The sequence below is a fragment of the Balaenoptera borealis genome (assembly GCF_965194805.1).
Source record: "Balaenoptera borealis genome assembly, chromosome: 13".
NCBI classification, from domain to species: Eukaryota; Metazoa; Chordata; class Mammalia; order Artiodactyla; family Balaenopteridae; genus Balaenoptera; species Balaenoptera borealis.
In genome coordinates this window covers 71,258,638-71,286,408 of record NC_138870.1, presented here as the reverse complement: position 1 = coordinate 71,286,408, position 27,771 = coordinate 71,258,638, and the positions used below count along the sequence as shown (strand labels likewise).

Here is a 27,771-nt window from a genome sequence, read left to right as displayed (position 1 = left end):
AAAAAAAGGTGTCCATAATTGTACCAAATCCATTAGGTATTCTTTTCAGGAGGTGATAATATTCTGTTTCTTTAAATTATTTGTTAAATATTTAGCCATTCCAACAACTTAGAGAATTACTTATTTCCCTAAAAAAGCATATGACAATTGTTTTCAAGTACCCCATACCCTTATCCCAGTTCACACATAATTATATTCATGACTACTCTCCGTTTCTTAATTAAGAGTGTTGAATTTTAAAGTAGGGAAACAGTCCAAGTTACAAATATTCTACATATATATTTAGATAGACAGACAAACATAGATAGGTGATATTTTAGGTATCATGGATGGAGAGCAGATTTGAAAATGGAACTTTCATGTACTGACAAAATATTATTAGCTAAAAGTGTTATCTATAATACATTATGTCTTTACTTCCTGGCCTGTGGAGTCAGGCCTACCCACTTTTGAATCTAGGCTCTCTTCCTCAGCAGCTGTGTTACTTTGGGCTTGTTAATTAATAGACTTGGCTCCCAGTAACCTTATATGTATAATTGGGATACTAATATAATTTACTTGACAGAGGAGTTATTGGACAAAATAGAATAACATACAAAGAGCAAAGGAAAACATTTGCTTCGTAATAAATATTCAATATATGGTAACTATTTTTCTTCTCCTTATTAAATTATATGGGTTGATGTTATAAAGACAATACATTTTTGGATATATGTAAATTGTAGAAGTTTATTATATTTCAAATACAGATGACCTGAAGATTTAGACCCTGTTAACCCTTTTTTCTCACTTTTCTATTATATATATTATAGTTTTTAAATGAGTTGAATAATTCTAAAAATGGAATGTCTACATCATCTAGAGTATACAGAGCTAATATTATCAAAAAATAAGTGTTCTCAAAATGAGTCAAACTTTTAGGAATGCCTTGGCCAACAAATAGTTATAGAATTGACAGTTTTAAGGTGGCTTTGAAATTTATATCATTATTATCACTTGTTAAATTTTGATTATAAATATCTATATTTTGTTTAATTGAAGAGTATCACTTAATGATAATAAAGGTTTTGTGAAAACTGAGAGTTCTCCACAAAATCTTTTTTCGTTATGACATTCTAGCTCACTACATTATTTCAAGATACAATCCATCCTCATAATTTACAGTAGTCATAATCTATAAAGTGGCTGAAAATGCTAAATTAACGAATACTGAATCATTGCTCTTAGGAGAAATACAGGGTTAAGTCCTTGTGAGCCTCTGGTCACAACACTTCTAGCAACTAATCATTAGGTAACTTGTTTTATGTGTTTCTGCTTAAAGACACTTTAATATACATTATTGATTCATTAACACTGAACTCAATGAACTCAGTAGAAGTCAATTGCATTATAACTCCTGCCTAAACAAGCTTATCTAACACATGCATCACGCATTTTTTCCTTAAGGCACATCACTGCCTATTTGTGCTTAGGGACAGGAGACCCACTTTAACACTATGCTTGGGTACCATTTTAAACAATAAAACCACCAACAAAAAGCACAAAAACTGGCACGAAATAGACCACAAAAAGAACACATTTACAGTATAAGAGCTGAAGCAAGAATTAACAGCATCACTCTGTCAGGCCTCAGCTTGGAACATGTATGTCAGGCAATTCAAATTTTTTGCTTCTCCCCTCAAATCTGTAAGTGACCACGAAAGTGTCATGAGTATTGACTTGAGGATTACAAATAAATTTTCTCCAGTAGGCAAATTTGCAAATATGGAATTTATGAATAAAGAGAATTGGCTATTTGCAGCAAAATTCTGTCTCCAATGGATGTCTAGTGGAACTGGATCCTATTTTTCAACTTGACATGTATTAACCATGAACTTCATGTCCTAGAAAGAATGTGAACCAGCCAAATCCAAAAACAAATTATCACCAATAATGTCTTCACTATGAGAGTTGGCTAAAATTGGTGTAATAATGAACACAGACCGATTTTGATGCACCTAGAAAGACATCTAGTTTAGAAAATTTTTCTTTACCATAAAAAAGTTTTCCTTATAACACAATTTTTTACATTTCTGAAAACAACAATGACAAAAACAACAGCAACAAAAGAGGAGCTTTACTATTTTTTCTTGATCCAGGAATGCAAAATTACTACTCTAAACGTCTATATACATCTTAGAAGTAAACACAATTAGATATACCTTCATTATGTAGTCTCCAGCTTTACTCCAGACAACAGTGGTGCATGTGACACCACAATTTGTAGCGTCTTCAGTCATGGAAGGAAAACAACACAGATGTTGCCAAACTCAAAAATAAAATAAAGACAGGAGGTTTTCTGACTAGGTGATAAGAAAGTAAGTTTCCAGAAAGGAAACACTGACTTGCTGAAGACCTTTTTTGACTTAAGATGGGCATCTCAGTCATAATTCAATCCATCCATGAGTTTCATCACATTTTTTTTCTGTCTCCTAAAAGCTATTTCAAATGGAGAAACTGATCAAGCAGATAGATTTTGACATTTTCTAAATTCAGTGGAAGAGGATGGACAATGATTAGAACATTTCTAAAGAGAGTTTTAGTTTTATAAAAATGATGATCCCTAAAATACTATTAATTCAAACTTGAATATTTAAATAGTAAAATATATTTTGAAGCTATGCTTCATAATTTCTTTCATGCTATAAAGTGTAACAAAAGGACTTTATCAGTAATCACATTTTTCAGTTACTGGCTCTTCTATAACTACAAACATAAAAGGATATATTTGAAGAAAAAAGGAAAGCTTAATGCCAGCTGAAACAGGGGGGAAAAAAAGATCACTGTGTTGTGCAAAGTGTAGGTGATGTCCAGTGATGTGGTGGATAATTTTTAATAATCCGTTCTCCAAACACACACACACACACACAAAGACACACATGAACAACTCTTTATTTTGTAGTACTTGCCGATTTTCACTGTGTAAAGAAGTACTCCCACCATGGCTGATTTTAAAGTACCAACAGGTCACTAAAGATGAAACACAGAGATGGGAAGCAACGGAAACATTCAGTTCTGACAAGATCATGAAAGCTGACTCCAGCACACCACTGATTATATCTCTAAACAATTCTTTTCATAAATATGAATTTTTCACCAATGAACTGATAAAATTATATTCTTAAGGAATATGGTTTATCTTGCCTTACATGTAGTATTAGGGCAAAAAGTGCCAATATTCTTGAAACTTAACTGAACTTCTTTATTTTTTCTAAAGTTTTTATATACTATTGAAATATTGTTATTAACACATCTTTAAAGATACAAATTATCATTTATAAATACCTACTTGCTACATAAATAATTACTATGTATAAGCATATAGCTGTTCATCAAATATTTACATTGAAATGGTCAGGCTGAAAATAAATCTTGTTTTACTTTTGGCATTCTTCTTAATGCCTAAAAGGGCAGTGCATGGGTATATGTGTTTGTGCGTGTGGGTATGTTTATGGATGAGTATGAAGATGAATGTGATGGTGAGAAAGAAAGAAAAAGAGTGGGGAGGAGAGAGAGAATTATCTTTCCGAAGTACTATTAAGATATTCCCAACAACCTTAATTACCAAGAAAACATATAACTTACTGGGTGAATAGGAAATGATTTTTGACAAGGTGTCATAAAAATATCAATAATATATTAAAAGGATTAAGGGTTTTTTCAGTTAAAATTTTTCAAAATATATTAAAAGGATCGAGGGGTTTTTTTTGTTAAATTTGCATTCTTTGTTTTGTTTTTTTATATTTTACTTGACATTTTCTTTTTACTATGGAATTAAGATTTCAGAATAGGATTACTTTTTTCTTCCTACTTTTGTTTGAAATTTGTAATAGAGTCTGAATCATCAAAGTGTGTTTTAGGTATCTGAAGAAGCAGTAGATGAGAAATTGGGAATCACAGCTTAGGAGCACTGGTACAGATTCCTGCTCAAATTTTGTAAAAGTGATCTTTTTATTTTAGACTGTAATTGCAGAATTTTGCATAAGCTCATGTTTAAAACATCTAATTCCACCCACTACCAAATTAATGTAGTACTTTTCACAATTACTTCTACTGTAAACAATGTTTTCAAGTTAAAGATTATAAGGTTTTTACTTGAATTTGATTTCATATTCAAACCTATTTTTACATTCAAAATGAATTAAAATCAAATATATCTTTAACCATTACTATTAGTTTGCTAATGTTTATTTAACAATAAGGTTACTAAAGTGTAATTTCAAAAGGTAAAATTATGACTCTCATGCAAAGATAAAATGAGCACGTGTCAATATTTTATTAAACTTATTACTTAATTAGGAAACAATAAGATGTTAAAATTATATCAAAGAGCATTTGATGATTTCATATTTAAGACACATTTACAGATACATTTCAATTAATGAATGGAAGTTAGGTGTTAGATGCTAAATTGGTTATGTCTTACAGTGCAACAGCCATAAATTTCCACTAAAGAGAAATTACTTGTGCCTTTATGTAAAATTATCTACATTTTAACATGTGAAACACTAAATATAATTAAATAGAAGTACCATTAAATATTATTAAATATTGTTTGACAATATAGTTTGCTACTTAAAAGTAGACTTACTCCATGCAATTTAGTTCGCTTTAAATTGGGGGCTTCAAACACATATGGTTGCAGAGACTAGGCAGGTCATATGCAAGAGTGAGAAAGACCAGACAGAGACTGAGGCAGACAGGAGAGCCATAGCTTATCTAAAAGGAATAGTTCTCTGTCTGACTTACTTCACTCAGTATGACAGTCTCTAGGTCTCTCCATGTTGCTGCAAATGGCATTATTTCATTATTTTTTATGGCTGAGTAATATTCCATTGTATATACGTACCACATCTTCTTTATCCATTCCTCTCTTGATGGACATTTAAACTGCTTCCATGTCCTTGTTACTGTAAATTGTGCTGCAGTGAACATTGGGGTGCATGTATCTTTTCAAATTATGGTTTTCTCCATATATATGCCCAGGAGTGGGATTGCTGGATCATATCGTAGCTCTATTTTTAGTTTTTTAAGGAACCTCCGTACTGTTCTCCACAGTGGCTGTACCAGTTTACATTCCCACCAACAACACAGGAGGGTTCCGTTTTCTACACAACCTCTCCAGAGTTTACCATTTGTAGATTTTTTTATCATGGCCATTCTGACCAGTGTGAGGTGATACCTCATTGTAGTTTTGATATTGCTTATATGTGGAATCTAAAAAATAGGGTACAGGGACTTCCCCAGTAGTCCAGCAGTTAAGACTTCGTCTTCCAATGCAGGGAATGCGGGTTTGATCCCTGGTCGGGGAGCTAAGATCCCACATGCCTCGCGGCCAAAAAACCAAAAACATGAAACATAAGCAATATTGTAACAAATTCAATAAAAACTTTAAAAGATGGTCCACATCAAAAAAAAAAAAATCTTTAAAAAATAAAAACAAAAAAATTTTTTAAAGGGTACAAATGAACTTATCTACAAAACAGAAAAGAAGTTACAGATGTAGAAAACAAAGTTATGGTTATCAGGGGGTAATGGAGGGAGGGATAAACTGGAAGATTGGGATTGACACATACACACTACTATATATAAAATATATAACTAATAAGGACCTACTGTATAGCACAGGGAACTCTACTCAATACTCTCTAATGGCTTATATTGGAAAAGAATATAAAAATGAATCGTTATATGTATAACTGATTCACTTTGTTGTACAACTGAAACTAACACAACACTGTAAATCAACCAACCTCCAACAAAAGTTAAAAAGATAAAAAATAAATAAAAGGAATAGTTGCTTAGTTTTTGAAGCTAGGTCAACACTTTCTGTGAAAGCTCAAGTTGCCCTGGGCCTGTGACTTGACAGTTCTCAAGCTGTGGTTTAGGAAGTATATCCCATCCTATACCCTAATTCTCATATTCTTTCTGCCTGTACTTCCACCAGCAGTCCTAATAAAAATTACAATATTTATCCAGTATCTTCTATGTGCAAGCCTTGTTTAATGCATTTATATGTATTAAATTTTAAAAATTTATTTTATCTTTATTTGACAGAGAAGTGAACTGTCCCTTACGCAGGAAGCAGCAGATCAAGTATTCAAATGGCCACTGGTTAAACTCCACACCACACCTGCTGATCCATCACACCGTGCTGCCTCTTCACAAATGTGCCAATCAGAAAGTAGACTAATATTCATCAGTAAAACTAGATATTCCTGCTGGCGTAATACCTATTGCAAGATTCTAAAATCTATGCACACCCACCACTTAGTTCTCAAATGCTTTTAATTAATTTTGTACTGGTTAATGGTGTTGAGTATAACTCAGAGGTTTGTAGTTGAATGTTAACTGGTGTTTTGACTTTTAAATTGTCAACTATATTGACATTATTTGGCTCTGAGGGTATGTATGAAGCTAGACCAGAATACATGTTATTTAGGCAATTTATTTTTTTAATTCCCAATTTTTATATTTTTAATAGATTTTTTTTTTAGCAGTTTCAAGTTCATAACGAAATTGAACAGAAAGTTCATAGAGTTCCCACAGGCCCCGTGCCCCACTCATGCACAGCCTCCCCAACTATCAACCCCCTGTCAAAGACAGGTACATTTTTAAAAATCAATGAACCTACACTGACACACTCTTGGTGATGTAAATTCAATGAGTTAGATAAATGTATAATGGCATGTATCCACCATTATATTATCACACAAACTAGTTTCACTGCCCTAAAAATCCTCTGTTGATTCATTCTTTCTTCCCCCCATTCCCTGGCAATCACTGATCTTTTAACTGGCTCCATAGTTTTGCTTTCTCCAGAATGTCATGCAGTTGGAATCATACAGTATGCAACCTTTTCAGATTGGCTTCTTTCACAGTCTTTTCATGGTTTATAGCTCATTTCTTTTTAGTGCTGAATAATATTACATTGTCTGGATGTACCACAGTTTATTTATTCATTCACTGACTGAAGAACATCATGATTGCTTCCAAGCTTTGGCAGTTATGAATAAAGCCGTCATGACATCCATGTGCAGGCTTTCGTGTGGACATAAGTTTTCAAATCACTCGGGAGCACAATCACTGGATCATAAGAGCATGTTTAGTTTTTAAGAAACTTTCACAGTTTTCCAAAGCAGCTGTACTATCTTGCATTCCCACCAGCAATGAAGCAGAATTCCTGTTGCTCTACATCTTCACCAGCATTTGGTATCATCAATATTTTGGATTTTAGTTATTCTAATAAGTATGTAATGACAACTTTTCATATGATTATTTTCTATCAATATATATATTTTTTGTAAGGCATCTACTTAGATCGTTTGCCCATTTTTAAATTGAATTGTTTTCTTACTGTTGACTTTTAAGCGTTCTTTGTATACTATGGGAATATAGTACTTTATTATGTATGTCTTTTGCAAATAATTTCTTTCAATCTGTGGCTAGTCTTCCCATTCTCCTGACAGTGCCTGTGGACTTAATTTTAATTAAGTCCAACATACTAATTATTTCGTTCCAGTATGTCTTTAGTGTTGTATCTAAATAATCATTGCCAAACCCAAGGCCATCTAGATTTTTTTCTATTTCCAAAAAGTTGTATAGTTTTGTGTTTTACATTTAGATTTATGAACCATTTTGACAATTTTTGTGAAAGATGTAATGTGTATATCTATATATATAAAATAGATATAAGATATACATATGTATATATATAAATCAAGTTTTGGAATAACTGACATCTTGACAATGCTGCTAAGTCTTCTTATCCATGAACGTGGAATATCTCTCCATTTATTTAGTTCTTCTTTGATTTGTTTCATCAGTTTTATAGTTTTTCTCACATAGACCTTGTACATATTTTGTTATATTTATGCCTAAGTATTTCATATTGTGGTGCTAATATAAATGTTATTGTATTTTGAATTTTAAATTTCAATTGTCCATTGCTGGTAATAAAGGAAAGAGGATGACATTTGTATATTAACCTTGTATTTTGTAACCCTGCTATTGATTATTGCTCATAGGTAATTTGGTGATTTATTTTTATATGTCAGAATGAAGTTTAAAGACACTGAAACTAGAACTACCTCATGTACAGCAAGTCAATACAAACAGCCAGGAGAAGAAGGACTGCATATAGGTGCATCCATCTCACTGTTCAACAAAATGTCTTATGTAGTATTCCCTGGTTCCTAATACTCAGTTCTCTTCCAAGATTTTATCCCTCCTAGCTGCTTCATAGTATCTTGAACTGTGCCAACTCTGAGTTAGTGAGAAAAATATGGATAACCCTGTGAAGCATTAAACAGATCTCTTAATTGAAACTTATTATTTCAACTCTAGCAATGGTTGGTAACAAAGTAGAAAATGGCCAAATTTCACTGCTGCTTCATGAGTGCAATTATAGGCAGCTACAGACTGCTTTCTGACTTTTGTCCCCAACATATTTGGGGGAAAAAAAAGTTGTAGTCCGTGACTTTCATGTCTTCATTTTGCCAATGTTTGTATAACATTCTGGCAAGTATCACCCCTTATTAGAACTCAGTGGAGATGGCAGTCTACTACCCAAGCCTACCAGCCTACACATTGATGTTGCTGAGCCAGTTATATAGAGATAAATTCCTTCCTATGACATGAATACAGACATTTTCAACAGCCCCTTATTTCCTATCAAATCTGCAGTATAAATTCTGTGCTATTTACATAAGATCCCGTAACCAAGTTTACATCCCAATTTTGGCTTAACTAAGTAATTTACCATCTTATTTTATACTTCTCTTGCCAGCCACTGATGGGGAAGAGTCATACAAACATGCAAATTGTTTTAGGACAAATCAGAGCCTTCAAAATATACAGACTTGTAACAATGACAAGAAATAACTCTAAGGTTCAATTTTGAAACAGGTTAATTTCTCCAGAAAGTAGAGACTGAGATTTGCATGCAGAAATTACATTAGGGAATGCTCTTAAGAACTATAACTCTGAGGGTCTGCAGCACTGCAGCTGTAACAGCTCTTCAGAGTTGAGGGCTGAAAATAGAATATAAGGCCTTCATGTTTTCATTGATGTGTCATCTTTTCCTCTGCAATTCCCTAATGAGAAATTTCCATTCTTCTTATAACTTCCTAAAACTCAGCTGTACAAGGACCAGATGAGGCACTGGGCTCAGATACTAATCCCAACTCTACTATTTACTAGACATATTACTTTATGTCTTTTGAATTGAATTTTGTCATCTGTAAAATTAAGGGATGTAAATAATGATCCTACAGAATCTAAAATGCTCTTGGACTTCCCTGGTGGTGCAGTGGTTAAGATTCTGGCTGCCAATGTAGGCGACACAAGTTCAAGCCCTGGTCTGGGAAGATCCCACATGCCATGGAGCAACTAAGCCCATGCGCCACAACTACTAAGCCTGCATGCCTACAGCCCATGCTCTACAACAAGAGAAGCCACCGCAATGAGAAGCCCACACACCACAAGGAAGAGTAGCCCCTGCTTGCTGCAAGTAGAGAAAGCCCACGTGCAGCAACAAAGACCCAATGCAGCCAAAAATAAATAAATAAATAAATTTATAAATAAAATAAAATAAAATGCTCTGAATGTGCTTAAATAATCACAGATGAAATGAAATGATGACTATGACTCTCTTTAATATAGTATTTGGGTGGGGAAAAGGAAATAGGTATACAAATAAAATAAGATTTAAGGTAGGGGATGGATTTATATCAGTTTATTTTGAAAGTCCCTCTATCTTGGTTCATGTTTGAAATATTCCCTAATAAAAGGTACATGAAAAAGACCTGATTCTAAAAGTCTAACTTCTACCTTTTGTTTACAAAAATATTGATCAAAAGTTAATATAGGGCTTCCCTGGTGGCGCAGTGGTTGAGAATCTGCCTGCCAATGCAGGGGACACAGGTTCGAGCCCCGGTCTGGGAAGATCCCACATGCCGCGGAGCAACTAGGCCCATGAGCCACAATTACTGAGCCTGCGCGTCTGGAGCCTGTGCTCTGCAACAAGAGAGGCCGCGATAATGAGAGGCCTGCGCACTGCGATGAAGAGTGGCCCCCACTTGCCGCAACTAGAGAAAGCCCTCGCACAGAAACGAAGACCCAACACAGCCATAAATAAATAAATAAATAAACCCAAAAAGTAAAAAAAAAAATTTTTTTTAAGTTAATATAAAATATAAGGGATCATTTTCTTAGTCTATAAACTACATCCAAAATTTCTGTCATGTGAGCATACAAACACGCATCCCAAAACAACATAAACATCCCAAGAATTTCAAGTTTTCCTAATACTAAAAGTTTAGGTTTTTCTCATTATTAAAAATTAATATTGTGCTATTTTGTCACCCCCTGAAAAATAGCACTATGGCTTCATATTCACAAGTGAGGAGACTCTCTCAAGGTCATTAAACTTGTATTGACTTCTATGTCTACTCTAGTAATTTATGATTACCTTAAGCCCAAGCCTTATCTTTGTAAACACGGTGCTATGTTTAAAAGCAAATTGAAATAAAAAATCACACGTTCATTTTGGTATTCTTCATAAAGACATTCATATAACATTTTACTCTAGTTACTGCACAAAATGTTTTACTTTCATTATTACTATTATTATTATCATCATTAACACCAATTTCCTCTGTTACATTATGAATTTGTTGAGGATTGGGATCTTAATATAATTTTTTATTTTTTAGCAATTAACATAGCATCTGGCACAGAACAGGTATAAAATGAATTGTTATTAAAATAAATTTAATTAATTTAATTCTATTCGCTTCTTTTTTTCTGCTCCTGCTTTTTTTCTTTTCTCCTCCTGCTTTTTTTTTTTTTCTCCTAGTTTTTCCTCTGGCCATTTATTTTTCTTATAAAACTTTTATTTCTTTTATTTAAAAAGTTCATTTTTCTTGTGGTATTTTGTCATCTCCTAAAGAATAGGACACCATGGCTCTGCAAACACAGGCTTGAAGACTCTTTCCAGTATATGAAACTTTTCTTGACTTCTAAGTGTAACTTAGCAAGTTATAATGGCCTTAAACCATAATCTTTCTCCTGTGCTCTTTCTCACTGTTGATCTGCTTTTGGTTTTCCTTTTTTTTCTTTTTCAAGACGGTTTTTTATTACTACCTGACAGCAAGGTTCAATACATAATAGAGAGAAGTTCCTTTAATACCTGGATAATGGGAATCTTAATGATGATTATAAAAGAGAAGAATAACACCTTTTTTTTTTTTAGATTTTATTTATTTATTTATTTATGGCTGTGTTGGGTCTTCGTTTCTGTGTGAGGGCTTTTGCCAGTTTTGGCAAGTGGGGGCCACTCTTCATCGCGGTGCGCGGGCCTCTCACTATCGCGGCCTCTCTCGCTGCGGAGCACAGGCTCCGGACGCGCAGGCTCAGTAATTGTGGCTCACGGGCCTAGTCGCTCCGCGGCATGTGGGATTCTCCCAGACCAGGGCTCGAACCCGTGTCCCCTGCATTGGCAGGCGGATTCTCAATCACTGCGCCACCAGGGAAGCCCCAGAATAACACCTTTTAACATGAAAAAAAGTTAGTGAAGTATGAAATAGAAATAAGCCTATCCCCAGTGAGATATCATTTTACACAAATATTACCTAATGTATTAAAAAGTAAAATTGATTATCTCCTGCTCAAATGTGTGCCAACTACACTGTCTAGTCTTCCTGGTGACTTTTCTAGACTATGGATTAATTTCTCAAAATGATGTGAAGACTGTTGTGGAATTCAAAAGGAATATTCAAAAGGAACACATTTTCATTTCAGTAATGAATTATTATTTGAATCAGTCATTCAGTGAAACAATGGCACATCAGAAAAATATAAAAGTGTCTGTGAAGTATGAAGGGGTAATAGAAATAAAGGGTGCCTGTAGTACAATGGACAGCACAAGGTCATATTTGTGCTTCTTGCATACACTTAGCATCTTAATCAGTTTGGGCAGCCATAACAGAACACCATAGATGAGGTGGCTTATAAACAACAGAAATTTATTTCTCACATTCTAGAGACTGGGAAGTTCAAGATCAAGGTGCTGGCAGATTCTGGTCTGGTGAGAGCCCACCTCCTGGTTCATAGATTGCCATCTTTTTGCTGTGTCCTCGCATGGAGGAAGAGGAAGAGAGCTCTCTGGAGTTTCTTTTATAAGAAACTAATTCCGTTCATGAGGGCTCCACCCTCATGATCTAATCACCTCCCAAAGACCCCACTTCCTAATGTTATCACATTGCAGGTTAGGATTTGAACATACAGATTTTGGCGGGACACAAACATTGATCCATAGCACTTACATATGAAGCAGAAGGATAGCAGACTTCTTTCTTTTCCTTTCCCTCCACGAGAAAACATTAAACCAACTGTGATGGTAAAGTAATTAAGGTAGGAAATTGTATGAAAAAATTCTAACATCTATCTTTGATGCTAAAGATAGCTCTTATCCTGCCAGGCTCCTCTTTCTCAACTGTGATTATTTATTTATTTCTTTTGGAGATTGTTTTTCCCATGAATAGTTGCAATGTTCATTGCACATTAGTATTCATGAATAAATGCCACAACACATTTTCTAAACCTCATGATATATGCAATGCACATAAATTGGAGAAAACATTATATTAATTTTTCATACATATCCTGTGGACAGGAAAACACAACCTACCAGAGGTTTCTCTAATGAGACTTCAAAGGTGTAGGAGTTTCCTAAAGTAAAAGGTCTTCTGAACATCACGGTATCCAGAGAGGAACAGAGGAACATGTCCTTAGAATGAGTGAAAGTAGAGGGTGGATTGCTTAGGATTTGAATAGTTTTGGGTCAAACATACCAAGAACAGTGATGTAAAGCTCACAAGCATTGTTTGAAAAATGGGAAATTATCTCATATATTTATGTTTAAGAGTTACCAATGACTGTTGTCTTGTGAAAAATTAGCACTTCTTTCACTGCAAAGTCAATGCCATCTCTCTGGGAAATGGAAATCTTGTTTAAATAAAGCTCATTTAAGCTTTATTTTGACAGATACCTCATTATGACAGTGACTAAAATACCAATTCCTTTATGAAGCTTACAAGGAATATGTGCAGAGTACTATGCTGAGAGAAGGACATGTAAATATATACACAAACATGCACTTTCCTTGCTCTTGAAGAATATGCAAACTGAAAGTAAGAGCAGACATAAACCAATACTGTAACAAAGGATACAAAATAATATATGACAGGATAGAGATATTGTTCCAGTGTTATGGGAGTTTAGAAGAGGACTAGATTAATTCTGGCTGGGGGAAAATTTTTGTGGTGGCAGAGGGATTTGAGTTGGGATTTCCGTATTAGAAAATATGGATTTAAGGAGGATTAGTATTCTGGGGAAAGGGATTGTGTAGGCCCAAAACAATAAATCAGGAAGATGAAAGGTGTATGTGAGGGATTTTGTTTAGTTTGATTAAAAATAAAATTCAGTGAGAGGGAAGAATGATTGCTACTTTGGAGTAGAGTTGTGGCGGGATTTTAACAGGCCAGCTATGAGTTGCTGGTTTAAGCATTGAGATAGGAAGTGTTACTGTTTATGAAGATAAATAACTACAGTTAAAAAGACATTACTTTGTTGTATAAGGATAAAAAAGCAGATTTTGTGTTGTGACAACTGTTTACTATAGACTATATGATTTTGACTTTCTATGTCTAATGCTAAGTTTCTGACAGTCACCCTACATAAAAATTCACTGAATTTATTTGCTTCAGGTTTGGGTCTGTTGGCAAAGGTGCTGAAAATATTTGGCTAGTTATTTTGCTGCATTAGACTTAATTATTTTGTTGGCATTTAAAACAAATCTCTAAAACTCTGGGGCACTGAGCTGATTTGACTACAGAAGGAATCCCCTTGGAGCTTCTCTGTTAGACCATTTCAGTCCCCATTGCAATGAACGTTCTCAGGACGTGGTTTAGGAGATACACCGATAACTTTCTATGAAAATTAACTGCTAATATACTTCTGAAAAAGTTTAGTGGGGTTATCGAAAAAGAAACACATGGTATAACTATAGTACTTGTGTTGATGTAACTCACTGGGAAGTGATTTCACTGGGATTATCATAGTTACCCACTGAGCACTGCTCTTAGTTTTTACCAAACTACTTCTAGAAGGATCTTTCTGGAAGTTCTGCCCTCTTGCTTTTCACCTCTTTCTAGGGCTTTACAGCATGCTGATATCAGAATGAGAACACAAATATTTTGTTCCTAAGAAATAATGGGTATTGGCATATACACTCTAAAAACATTCTTATCCACAATTCAACATCTCATGACCTTGGGAAGCTATAGCCTAAAGGGTCTCCCTATATCCTGTTATTTCTGAGAATACCATAAGTAGAGAACTTCAGGAAAAGTTTCAACAGGAGCAGTGCTAATTTCAGAGGTTCTAGGTCCACTAAATTCACTTTCAAGGCAAACATGACAACATTTTTTTTTAAAGTATGTAATATATTCTTTAGCATTTCCAAAAACTTCATGCATCGATGCACAATAAAGTATGAGAAATAATATATAGTTTAGCATGTATTTATTTAAAAATTTACAGGAAAAAAAGAAACAAAACACTTTTAAGCATTAGTTTTAAAGCATTCAATAAACAATAGTACGCAGGAAGATATAATGTTGTTACTAGTCACTTAAACTGTCCTCCTATTAATGAGTATCTTGGAATAAGGTAATTCCCAACCTCAGCTCTCACTCCCATCTCTCTCTAGCTTTCACCCCCATACACCTACTTTTAAGGAGAAAATGGCAAGTTAATATATTCTTTTTAAAAGACAGACTATAGAGAGACTTATAATTATGTGTGACTGTAGAATAGAATCATCAATATATTACTGAAACAAATATTTTATTTATTTTTCTCCTTTGATACCTGTGGTGTGAGTCTGAGTGCAGAAAATGACAGACTCTAAGTACATAAACTCAAGAGGAAAGAGAAGACATAGGCCCTTAAAAAATAATTAGCAGAAATATGATTTTTTTCACTAGATACAATCTTAGTGACCACTGAGATTTTGAAATACACCCTATCTTAAATAGAAAACAAAACAAACACTTTAAAATAAAAATTAACTTAGAGAACAGATTTATTTGGTTTAAAAAAAAACAAATATCGGATTGAAATATTCTAAATACACATCAACTTATTATCTTCATAATAGGTGCAAAAGAAATTGAAACACTTTTATTTTTAAGTGTTAATTTATTTCTATTATGTATTTATCATTATATTCAAATTTATGATTTAAATGTAAATTTTTCACATGTGGATACTGAATAAAGTATCCACATAATCAATTAAAAACTTAATTGTTCATCCAGTTGTTTGTAGAAAAACTAGCATTTAGTAATGTCTCAACAAAAACATATTGTAATTTAGGACCTAAGCTTTATACACACACATACACAATCATAGACTAAGCCATAGAAAAGAAAAGCAGGAGGGAGTGAGGAGGAAGAAAGTATTTGATGAGCAGTTTTTTTGAGTGACCTCATCTTTGTCTATAAGATTTCATTAAGAAAAAAGCCAGGCCTCTGACATCAGCATGGTCTTTTGTTATGATACTACATCTCATTTTTTTTTTACAATTACCTTCTAACTCTTGACTTGCCCTGTGATACATTCTTGTGAATCCTCTGAAGTTCTAAAATAATGAAATATAAATATCTCCTATAATATGTATTAACTATATTCTACACAATGCAATTGATTTGTTAAATTTTGTCTAAAAATCCCTTTCAGTCTAATGAGACAAACAATATTTAAATAAATTCCTTCAAAATGGTTGTTGTAATAATAATCATAATTAGACATGGCAGCCATCAGTTAAATCATGTGATTCAGTGGGAACACACTGGGTTTTATTCTTTCTAGATAAGCACTGTACAATTAATAGAAGTGGTTTGTCGTCAACACTGGAAATTATTCACAAACATTTTAATGAGGTGATTCTTACAAAGGGATGAAATTAAATTTGACAATTATCTTGTTTTACTAATTGTTTTCTAGACGTCCAGAAGGCATTTTGATAAGCCTTTCGTTTCAACTCAGCCCATTTTTTTGAGAAACTATAGTCTGTGTAAAGAAGTCTGTTTGAGTCCTAATAAAAAGAATGTTTTTCAGCCCCAAATTCTTTAAGCAATTTGAACAGGAAGCAGGCAAACAGAGCTGTGAAGAACTCCCTCAGGGATTGTAAAGAAAATGTCCATTATGACCTTTTGAAATCTGAGGCAGGAAAAAGAAAAAAAAATCAGGGGCATCAAAATAGACAAATGGGAGTTGTCAGTGGTTTCATGGGGATTAGCCATTCAAAGTACAGGATGTAACTGCATTTGTTGACTAAATACTGAATGAAGAGAAAATGATACTTTTTATTTGGAAAACAAAAACATAAATCTATTTATTTGAATAAAACAATTTATAAAAATTTTTGTTAAGTCCTATGGAGAAAACTGCTTTATAATAACTGAGTGCTGTTATTTACTGACATTTAGGGAAATTTTCGTGTATGTGCCTAGGGGTCTTACCTTTTTAAAACTGTGTGATTCAGGTAAATTCAAACTAAATATAAGCCTCACTACTAGAACAATATTGGATTATCTTACCAATTGGCATGGATAAGCATATTACACTTAGCAATTTGGCTGACTTGAAAGATATTTTGGCACAGGGTGTAAGGGCCAACTTAATTAAAGGCTGCAATATCCTGATGTAGGCTTAAGTGACACTGACTCTCACAATACATAATTAAATTCTCTCTATGGTGATCTTTCACATGAGAATTGTTGTAGCTTTCTATAAATCATGCACTGAAACTGTGCGTTGAGAAAATACCTTCAAATTTTGTTGGTATAGAGATAGAAGGGCACTGCAGTCGTCTATTTAAAATAAAATAATTCTTTTATTAGATACACTTAAATGTACTTGCAGTAATTGTAATAGCGGCTATACAGAAAAATACTTTAATTTTCATATTAAAATGAGCCCCTTAAAAAGCGCTCCTCATCGGTTGCAAAAATTAAATGGAGATACAAAAAAAAAAGTATCATTTTCCTAATGAATGGGCCAAACTTAAAGAGAAACAAAGTGAATGCAATAGTGTACTCATAGGCAAGAATCCAAAAGCAGAATTTAACCAAGATTTACGTTCATTAATTTTTAAAAACAATTTTTATGCTGTGATTTTTTAAATGATTCTTGACTTTCCTTAGCTCAAAACACCCAAGTACTAAGAAATGAAAAATTCCATTATTTACATCTAACTGCACATACAAATGGCTAATGTCCCCAGAAGTCAGGCTACCTTTTGTTTCTGATTTTTTTTTTCTTTTAATGAAGAGGGGGCCAACTTCCCCCCTCTGAGTTATTTGACTGATTTTGCAACCTCCCATTTAAGAATGGAGGATAACAGGGTTATTCCCCATGAGTGACTTCATCACTTCACTCATGTCTAAACTATTTTTATAGCTTGGCCATTGTCCAGAATCGTAACAGCAAGAATACTGACAAAACTCATGGTGCATTTAGAACTGCCTGGCTGCATTTGAACCTTTAAAATTCACCAAAGGGTGGGTTGATATATGGAAAGAATAGTGGTGTTTTGGCTCGTCAGGCCACTCAGGTTTCATATGTTCTGGTTTCAATAAGATTTCAAAGATTTCCCAAACCTTTGAAGTGTCATTTTAAAAAGTGTACACACATACACACCCAAAGTAACATAATGTGAATTTCTGAATCATCAACATGGAAAGCAATAAACTATATAATATTTTGGCAAAATACAGGGAAAGGCATTTGAAATTGCTTTAAAAATGGCCACAGCAGGTCACTATATAGAGTTTACAAACTGCAAGCAGCATGCTAAGCAAATGTGTGTATTCTCTCCTGAAATGTTCCAATAGCTTTGTGAGACACATTAGAAATTATTGTACTACAATTTAGAATATAGAAATTGAAATAGAATATAGAAATAATAATAATACAGAAGTTATTCTATAATTTTAAACGTATATCATAGATGGGGATACAGACACAGAAAAATTAAGTAAGTAATCCAAGGTCACAGACAGAGTGAACAGAAGAGCAATTACTTGAACTCAGGCAGTCTGATTCCAGAAACTGTACCTTTAGCTACTATATTATGCAGCCTCCCATTTCTAATCCAATAAGCCATTTGGTAACAAAATATTTTATATTTTTTAAGAAAAATCATAAATGTCAGTGATTCTAATGTTTAATTATGGTAACTCACAGATATTCTGTTTATTTTCAAAACTATTCCATATACTTTTTAAAGAGGAGATGTACAACCAAGCTACATATGTATAATTATTCTCATTATGCATTCTTACTAAGGAAAATTATTATTTGTTTTTTAACAGAAATAAGTATTTTCAAAAATTTAAATGTCCAAACTCATTAGTTAAAATGTTTGTACCAAGGGGGTTTATACAGTTAAATCAACTTACTATCCAATTAATAGAGCTTATCCAATTCTCAAAATTTAATGTTATGATTCATTTTCTAAATTGTGCTACTATTATGGGTAGATGGAAGATTTTTTTCCCAATAAAGAACACATTTAACTTAGAGGGCCTAAATGTCTATATAGATTTTATTAATATGGATTTAGATTAGAAAATTAACATAGGACTGCAGGCCCGTTTCAAAGTATTTTATCTCCAGCATAAAATTGTCATTTACATTTGTCATTATGTCTCTAGTAGGATTATTTTATGTATTTCATTTTGTGTTTACTGCACAGGAGATTTGATTGGTACAATTTTTTCAAAAGTCTGAGCTACACTTTCCTGTGGTTGTGTGACTGTAGCGTTTTTGCTCTTACACACCTGATATCTGCTGTCATCTTGTGGTAGTAAACTCTGACAGCTAAGGTAAAAGATTACGGTTGGTTGTAAAAGTTGTATTGCAATTACCATGGGAATCAAAAATCAATTAAAATAATGATAAAAGCACATCTTTGAAAAAGGTATTAAAATTATAGAGACCTGCTTCTGGAAGATGGAAAAGAAATCACCTACATCCTATAAATAGTAGTTTTCAGAAATACTAATTTAAGTAACCCTTAGAAAGTATTTGGACTCAAAAAATATGTCAGCCTCTGTAAGACCAATGTGAAAGAAATATTTAGAATTATACAAAAGAATTAAAATTTACACACTAAAGATGACTCAAAAACTGTTGGTCTTGACTTTTGAACAACTGTGCTCACATACTAGTGTGAAAACAATTGTATATTAACTGTATGCTTTTGTAGAATCCTTAGAATTGATTAATAAAATTTATATCAATGTATATTCATGTTAGTGTTAAGTATAATATGTAAGAAGAAACTAGAAATTATTTTACTTGGAGTCAAGTCAGAAGTTATTGATCACATTCTAATTTTGATCCTGTCTATCATTTTGGACAAGTCACTAATTTTTTTAATATAATTCATTTTATCTGTCAAATCACAGAAAGAGCTAATATATACATCTTAATATTAAAACTGTGCCATTAAATCTAAATATCATTCAAAAAAAGACAGATTGACAAAGTAGATTTAAAAAATGACCCAACTATATGAATATGAGAAACATACCTTATATTCAACAATATAGGTAGGTTGAAAGTAATAACATGGAATAAGACATACCATGAAAACATTAATTTTAAAAAAGTGGTTATATTAATATCTGAAAAAATAGACTGTAGAGCAAAGAAAATTACTAGACCTAAAGGGACATTACATAATGATAAAAGGATCAGTCTACCAGTCAGACTTAATAGTCTTACCTTCTTTTTCAAGTATATTTTAGCTTAATAATTCTAAGTTGGACAGGTTTTTGTTTCGTCTTGTTTTGTTTTTTTACTTTTAATCTCATTATTTTAAAAATGCTTTCCATTATATCAATATAACAGCTTGCATTATTCCTGACAAGAATTCAGGTAACATTCTTATCATTGTTCTCTACCTGTTATATGTCTTTTTATCTCTGGCAGTTTTCATGATTTTCCTCTTTAATTTTGGTTTCCAGGAATTACTTCAAAGTGTCTAGGTGTCATTTTATCATATTTACTCTACACGGGATTTCCTGAGGTCCTAGAATATGTACTGATAGACTGACGTTTCTATGAAAAATTTTGACCAGTTTTTCTTATATAGCTTGTCTGTTCTATTTTCTTTCTTCTACTTGTTCTAAAATTAATCATTATGTTACATTTCAACTCATTGATAACTAAGTTCACTAACCCTTAGTCCCAACTTTTCAATTCTAGGATTTTAATTTGATTGTTGTTTATGTGTTTGTTTTTTAAAGACTTTTTTAAAGGGTAATTTTAGGCTTACAACAAAATTGAGCAGGAGGTACAGAGATTTCCGATACACCCTCTGCCCCACGCACGCAAAGATTTCCCCATTATCAACATACTCAACAGAATGATACATTTTTTTACCAAAGATGAACTTATATGGACTTATCATAATCAGATAATGTAAAGGTCAAAGTCCACAGTTTACCTTAGAGTTCACTCTTGATGCTATACATTCTGTGGGTTTGAACAAATCTATAATGATATATATGTCATTATTCTCTCATTTTCACTGCACTAAAATGATTGTTTTTATAGTCTTCAGTTCTCTGAAGATAGTCCCCATCTGTTCATTCATTATTTTTACCTTTTCTTGCAGATCATGATCTGCTAATTCCACTGTCTGAGTCATCACTGGTTCTGCATTTATTTGTTTTGATTATGAGTTCCACTTTTTTGCCTTTCACTTTTTAAAAAAATTTGTAATGTTTACCAGAATTTATTAATAGATTAACAGTGGAAGCTGATATATATTATTATTTTGCTTTATTCATTTTGCTTTTCCCTGAAAAGCACATTCCTTCTTATGTCTACTGGCTAAAGTGAGGAGATGATCATTCACATTTCACCAGGTGCAAATTGATTTGGGGTGGGCCACAGGTTTTGATAATTGCTATGGCTGCTAGAGCCAGTATAGTTGATCTTACCAAGGTTGACTCCTGGGAGTTGGGCTGTTATTTACTTTTAGATTCATTAGTAGCATAGCTTCTAGTTTCAGAGACTTCAAATATAATACACAAATACTATGATAATTGTTTCTGACTTTCAGTCTCAACTTCATTGAACAAGTATTTGTGTTATTTTAAGAATAGTAGTTACCAAGGTAAAGTGGTATTCTGCAACTGAAATTATAGTCAGATGAATATGAATTATAGATAAATATTATACAAATATAACTAAATGTTATAGAGTGAAACTGTGTTGTCATAAAGGTTCTTGGTTTTATAAGCTACAGAAACTCTTTAAGTTCCTCCCAGAAAATAATAATTCATATTTTCAATGATAAGGGAAAACTCTTTGTCACCATTTTATGTTTGATTTTTCTTTTTGTAAGAACATACAAGTTAACTTTTTAACCTAAAATCCAGTGCTGCCATGGTTCTTTGTTTCCGCCAGCAAGTCTGTAATAACCCCCAATCCCTGAAAACGTTTAGTTTCCTCACATAAAATAATAAACCTTAAAGATACATAAACCCTAAAATTCTGTTTAAAGAGAAAACTTATTTGAAAAACTAATAAGGCCAAGTCATAAGGTTAATAGTATTCTCATTGATTTTATCAATTATTAATTATTGTATATTTTTCAAAAAGTTATTTTTACATAGTTTCTCATTATTTCTATTTGTCCAAATACAGTCTGATAACTCTGTGAGTTAGAAAGCTGTTGTTAAAATAATTTGATTATGATAATATAGAGATGATACTTATCTCCTCAGTTAAGGACAGAAATAGTACTAATTACAAAGTCTTCACATTTCCAATTCTTCCCATTTCTACTATTCAAATTAATGACAAATATGTACATATATATCTAGAGAGAGAGAGAGAAAGAGAGAGAGAGAAAGAGACATAGACAAAGTATTCCAGTATGTGCAAGATACTGGGGTAACTCTTAGAAATTTTATCAAGCACTAATACTATTGATATATTTATTATGTAATCTGCATGCACAAAACCGTATTTTTCCAATACATAATGGAAAGTATTTATTATTTTCAAAAGAACCTGAAATTTGTAGTTTAAGGAAGTTGAATTTGAAATTAGCTCTACACTAGCTTGTCACAAGTTCATTAAAATATGGATAAGTATTATTTTTCAGTAGTTTTAGGAAGAATACATGAGATATAAATGGAATGTCCCTGGCATACTGATTATCCTAATTAATATAAATAATTGTATTAGGAAAATCAAAGGGGTGTTCAGAGCACATTCAAGAATACAAAACATTAAAGGTGCAATTTTTACTCTGGCATTGATTTTCTGTCTGCCTCTCAGCTTCTCCATGACAACTCTGGAAATACTTAACCATCACACAGAGTTTTCATATGGATTAACCAGTAGGTGGCTTTATGCTACTCTATGAAATGTATTCACATGGTGAGTTCTCCCATCTACTAAGAAAATGATGCAGTGTTCGTTTAAGAAAATACAACATCCATAGTCACCAGAGGCATTTTGAACGGCCTCCTTGTAATAGTAATGTATTTATTCTACTCCATCCACACACTTGATGCCTCTTGTACCCAGCAGTACTCATATCAGGGAATAAACTTTCAATGAGTGACCACAGAACATAAAACAAAGAAAAGAGCTTGCAGTTTTCCCTGTGAGTCAAGCTGTTTGAAAGCTTCCCGTGTTCTTATTTTTAAAAATAAGTTTCCTTTCATTAATCCAGTTTATAGTGTGTGCACATGATTTACTAAAACAGAGTTCACTACTCATGAATACATCTATGAGACAAATGAATTCTTTTTATTTTTGGTCTATTTGCACTGAGGAAAACTGAGAGAAGGTAAGAATTCATTATACAAAGGAATATGGAAAGGCCCCTGTAGTTACAAGACATGTAAGGCTGTTTATAAGGTAGTTTGATGGAAAAAGAGAAATTAACTTTTTAAAATTAAACAAAAGAATAATTAATACATCCTGATGTTACAAAATCAGATATGACAATGCCTGTGATTTTTATGTCAGTCTGCTTATTTACATTACATAAAAAAGTTAAAAAATAAAAAGTTACATGTTTCTTTGCTACCATTTTGTCATATATCTAGAGAAACTTCCTTCTTAATTACCTGGGTCCAAGATACCAAGTGCCAATAATTTACCAAATTATTTGCCAAAGCAACCCTCACTATTAGGGTTTTTATTAGTTGGTTTCCACCAGAGAAAACTTTTTTCAAACATCCCTTTTATCACATCTTGGAGTAATTGATCTTTCTTGAGTCTTTCTTAGTGGGCAGCTCATTAATTTTCATGATGTTCTTTCATTGCTGATTAGCTCTCATTTGAAACACAACAAACAAAACCAACATTTTTTCAATTTTTCCAAGGCGTATTTCCCTGACACTTCTTTCTAAATCTATTTATCTCACTTCTTTCTAAAGCTGTCTATCTATCTATCATCATCTATCTTAAGATAGATATCTATATACATATGTGTGTTTATGTATCTACATATTTGCATCTGTATTTACATCTAATATGATAGTGAAAATTATCTACAGGAGAATTTATACATGAAAGAGGAGGGTAAAATCCTGTGGCTAGTAAGTGCATACTTGACTGAATGAGTGACATTTGAGACTATTGATGAATTAGATTTTGACAGGTTTATGGCAACTACTTGATAAGTTTCCCATTGTCTAACTGTGATGGATCATGGAACTTGCTGAAAATAATACTGGCAAGAAAACTAGTGCTCATGTGATCTTAGAATCCCTAAGAACATAATAGTAAAGTAGTAAAATCAATGATTTCTGTTAAGTAGAAACCTTCTGTGTGTGGTATGGTTTCAGAGACTCTAACCTGATGCTACCTGTTAACAGAGTCAATGTTTCCATATTGTCTGGGTGTCTTCCAGGTTAAACTGACTGAGCCTGGATTATATTAGTGGTTCTATAGTAGCAAAATTGCATCTGGAGACCATACGCACACTTTCTTTCTTACCAATTTTCACTTGGTTGTATTTACTGAACTTATGGAAGTGCTGAGTGAGTCATGGCAAGCTGCCTGTCAAGTGAAAGGTGCCATCCAGCCTGGCTGAAGTAAGCTAAGGGACTCAACATCTTTATATATGTGACTGGTAGGCAACAACGTGGCTATTTCATAATTGCATATGTAAGCAATAAAATCACTATTATTATATGCACAAAATTATAGTTGTTGGAGTATTTTTGTCATTTTATCTAATGTGGGAATGCCTTCCATCCAACCTTCTATTGAGATGTCCACTCAGATTCTTTGCGTATTTCCAATACAAGCCTACATTAATCAAATACTTCCATTGTTGAGTTGTTCCAATGGTTGGCTATTTCTTAACTTCTAGATTTGCAAGAAAAGGAGGAACAAAAACTAGCCTAGCTGCCACATTTGTCAAGAAGACGTTGGGATATAATATCTGTAGGCAATAGGTACAGGTGATTCCATTATCAAATTAGAAGTTGTACTGAATAAACTCATAGTAACTTTCAACTGTAATCTTGTCAGTTTAAACGCCATGCATGTCAGTTTCTGAAAAAAGAAATCTCTAATCCTTTCACTTAATATTTGTCTTTTGCATTTCTCAAACATTGATCTCAGGTCTTTAAAACAATGACTTTTAATGGGGGGCAATTTTGCTGCTCAAGGGACATTTGGCAATGTCTAGAGGTATTTTTGGTTGTCACAACTGGGGAGGATGGGTGCTACTGCATCTAGTGGGTAGAGGCCATGGATGCTGCTAAACATCCTACAATAAACAGTGTAGCCCACAACAAAGAGTTATTTGACCCAAACTGTCAATTGTTCCAAGGCTGAGAAACAGTGATCTAAGGATACACAAAATTAATCTAATTATTTTAACATATATACTTTTAAATTAAAGTCATATTGCTTTTTTGTTGAAATATAATTGAAATACAGTATTATGTAAGATACAAGTATACTACATAGTGATTTGACATTTGAATACATTATGGAATGATCACCATGGCAAGCCTGAAAATCCTCTGTTCCCATACAAAGTTATGGGAATAACAATATTATTGACCATATTCCTTACACTGTATATTACATCCCAATGGCTTATTTATTTTATAACTGGAAGTTTTTACTTCTTAATCCCTTACACCTACCTCACCCCTCTAACACCCCTCCCCTCTGGCAACCACTGGTTTCTTCATTCTCTGGTTTCTTCATTCTCTGTAACTATGTATCTGTTTTCATTTTATTTTGTTGTTTGTTTTCTTTATTTAGACCCCACATTATGAGATCAAAAAGTATTTGTCTTTCTTTGTCTGACTTATTTCACTTAGCATAATACCCCCTAGATACATCCATGTTGTCACAAATAGCACGATTTCATTTTTCATGGCTGACTAATATTCCAGTGGGCGTGTATGTATAGATATTCACACACACACAATGGAATATATATACATAAATAGAAAATATATAAATATATAAATATATAAATATATATATATATATATATATATATATATATACACCACATCTTCTTTATCCATTCATTTATCAATAAACAATTTATCTTTTCAAATTAGTGTTTTTGTTTTCTTCAGGTAAATACCCACAAGTGAAATTGCTGGATTGTATGGGAGTTCTACTTTGCATTTTTGGAGGAACATCCATAATGCTTTCCATAGAGGCTGTACCAATTTACAATTCCACACATTAGTTCATGAGGGTTCCCTTTTCTCCACATCCTTGACAACACTTGTTATTTGTTGTCTTTTTGATGATAGCCCTTCTTACAGGTGTGAGGTGGTATCTCATTGTGGTTTTGATTTGCATTTCTCTGATGATTAGTGATGTTGAGCATCTTTTCAGTTGTCTGTTGACCATCTGCATATCTTCTTTGGAAAAATGTCTGTTCAGATACTCTGACCATCTTTTTTTTTTTAACATCTTTATTGGAGTATAATTGCTTTACAATGGTGTGTTAGTTCCTGCTTTATAACAAAGTGAATCTGTTATACATATACAAATGTTCCCATATCTCTTCCTTCTTGCGTCTCCCTCCCTCACACCCTCCCTATCCCACCCCTCTAAGTGGTCACAAAGCACCGAGCTGATCTCCCTGTGCTATGCGGCTGCTTCCCACTAGCTATCTATTTTACATTTAGTAGTGTATATATGTCCATGCCACTCTCTCACCCTGTCACATCTTACCCCTCCCCCTCCCCATATCCTCAAGTCCATTCTCTAGTAGGTCTGTGTCTTTATTCCCGTCTTGCCACTAGGTTCTTCATGACCTTTTTTTTCCCCTTAGATTCCATATATGTGTTAGCATACTGTATTTGTTTTTCTCTTTCTGACTTGCTTCACTCTGTATGACAAACTCTAACTCCATCCACCTCACTACAAATACCTCCATTTCGTTTCTTTTTATGGCTGAGTAATATTCCATTGTATATATGTGCCACATCTTCTTTATCCATTCATCCGATGATGGACACTTAGGTTGCTTCCACGTCCTGGCTATTGTAAATAGAGCTGCAATGAACATTTTGGTACATGACTCTTTTTAAATTGTGGTTTTCTCAGGGTATATGCCCAGTAGTGGGATTGCTGGGGCGTACGGTAGTTCTATTTTTAGTTTTTAAAGGAACCTCCATACTGTTCTCCATAGTGGCTGTATCAATTTACATTCCCACCAACAGTGCAAGAGTGTTCCCTTTTATCCACACCCTCTCCAGCATTTATTGTTTCTAGCCTTTTTGATGATGGCCATTCTGACTGGTGCGAGATGATATCTCATTGTAGTTTTGATTTGCATTTCTCTAATGATTAATGATGTTGAGCATTCTTTCATGTGTTTGTTGGCAATCTGTATATCTTCTTTGGAGAAATGTCTATTTAGGTCTTCTGCCCATTTTTGGATTGGGTTGTTTGTTTTTTTGTTATTGAGCTGCATGAGCTGCTTGTAAATCTTGGAGATTAATCTTTTGTCAGTTGCTTCATTTGAAAATATTTTCTCCCATTCTGAGGGTTGTCTTTTGGTCTTGTTTATGGTTTCCTTTGCTGTGCAAAGCTTTTAAGTTTCATTAGGTCCCATTGGTTTATTTTTGTTTTTATTTCCATTTCTCTAGGAGTTGGGTCAAAAAGGATCTTGCTGTGATGTATGTCATAGAGTGTTCTGCCTATGTTTTCCTCTAAGAGTTTGAAAGTGTCTGGCCTTACATTTAGGTCTTTAATCCATTTTGAGTTTATTTTTGTGTATGGTGTTAGGGAGTGTTCTAATTTCATACTTTTACATGTATCTGTCCAGTTTTCCCAGCACCACTTATTGAAGAGGCTGTCTTTTCTCCACTGTATATGCTTGTCTCCTTTATCAAAGACAAGGTGACCATATGTGCGTGGGTTTATCTCTGGGCTTTCTATCCTGTTCCATTGATCTATGTTTCTGTTTTTGTGCCAGTACCAAACTGTCTTGATTACTGTAGCTTTGTAATATAGTCTGAAGTCAGGGAGCCTGATTCCTCCAGCTCCATTTTTCGTTCTCAAGATTGCTTTGGCTATTCGGGGTCTTTTGTGTTTCCATACAAATTGTGAAATCTTTTGTTCTAGTTCTGT

The 27,771-nt window shown here is 33.4% G+C and overlaps 1 long non-coding RNA gene across 1 annotated transcript; it reads right to left on the bottom strand.

The window, feature by feature from the left end:
• On the bottom strand, positions 1–26,706 carry LOC309609379. The gene is made up of 2 exons (XR_014233393.1): positions 11,590–26,706; positions 1–11,278 (listed from the first exon to the last, which is right to left on the bottom strand). It is a non-coding gene; the product is annotated as an uncharacterized lncRNA (long non-coding RNA).
• Positions 26,707–27,771: the final 1,065 nt, after the last annotated feature.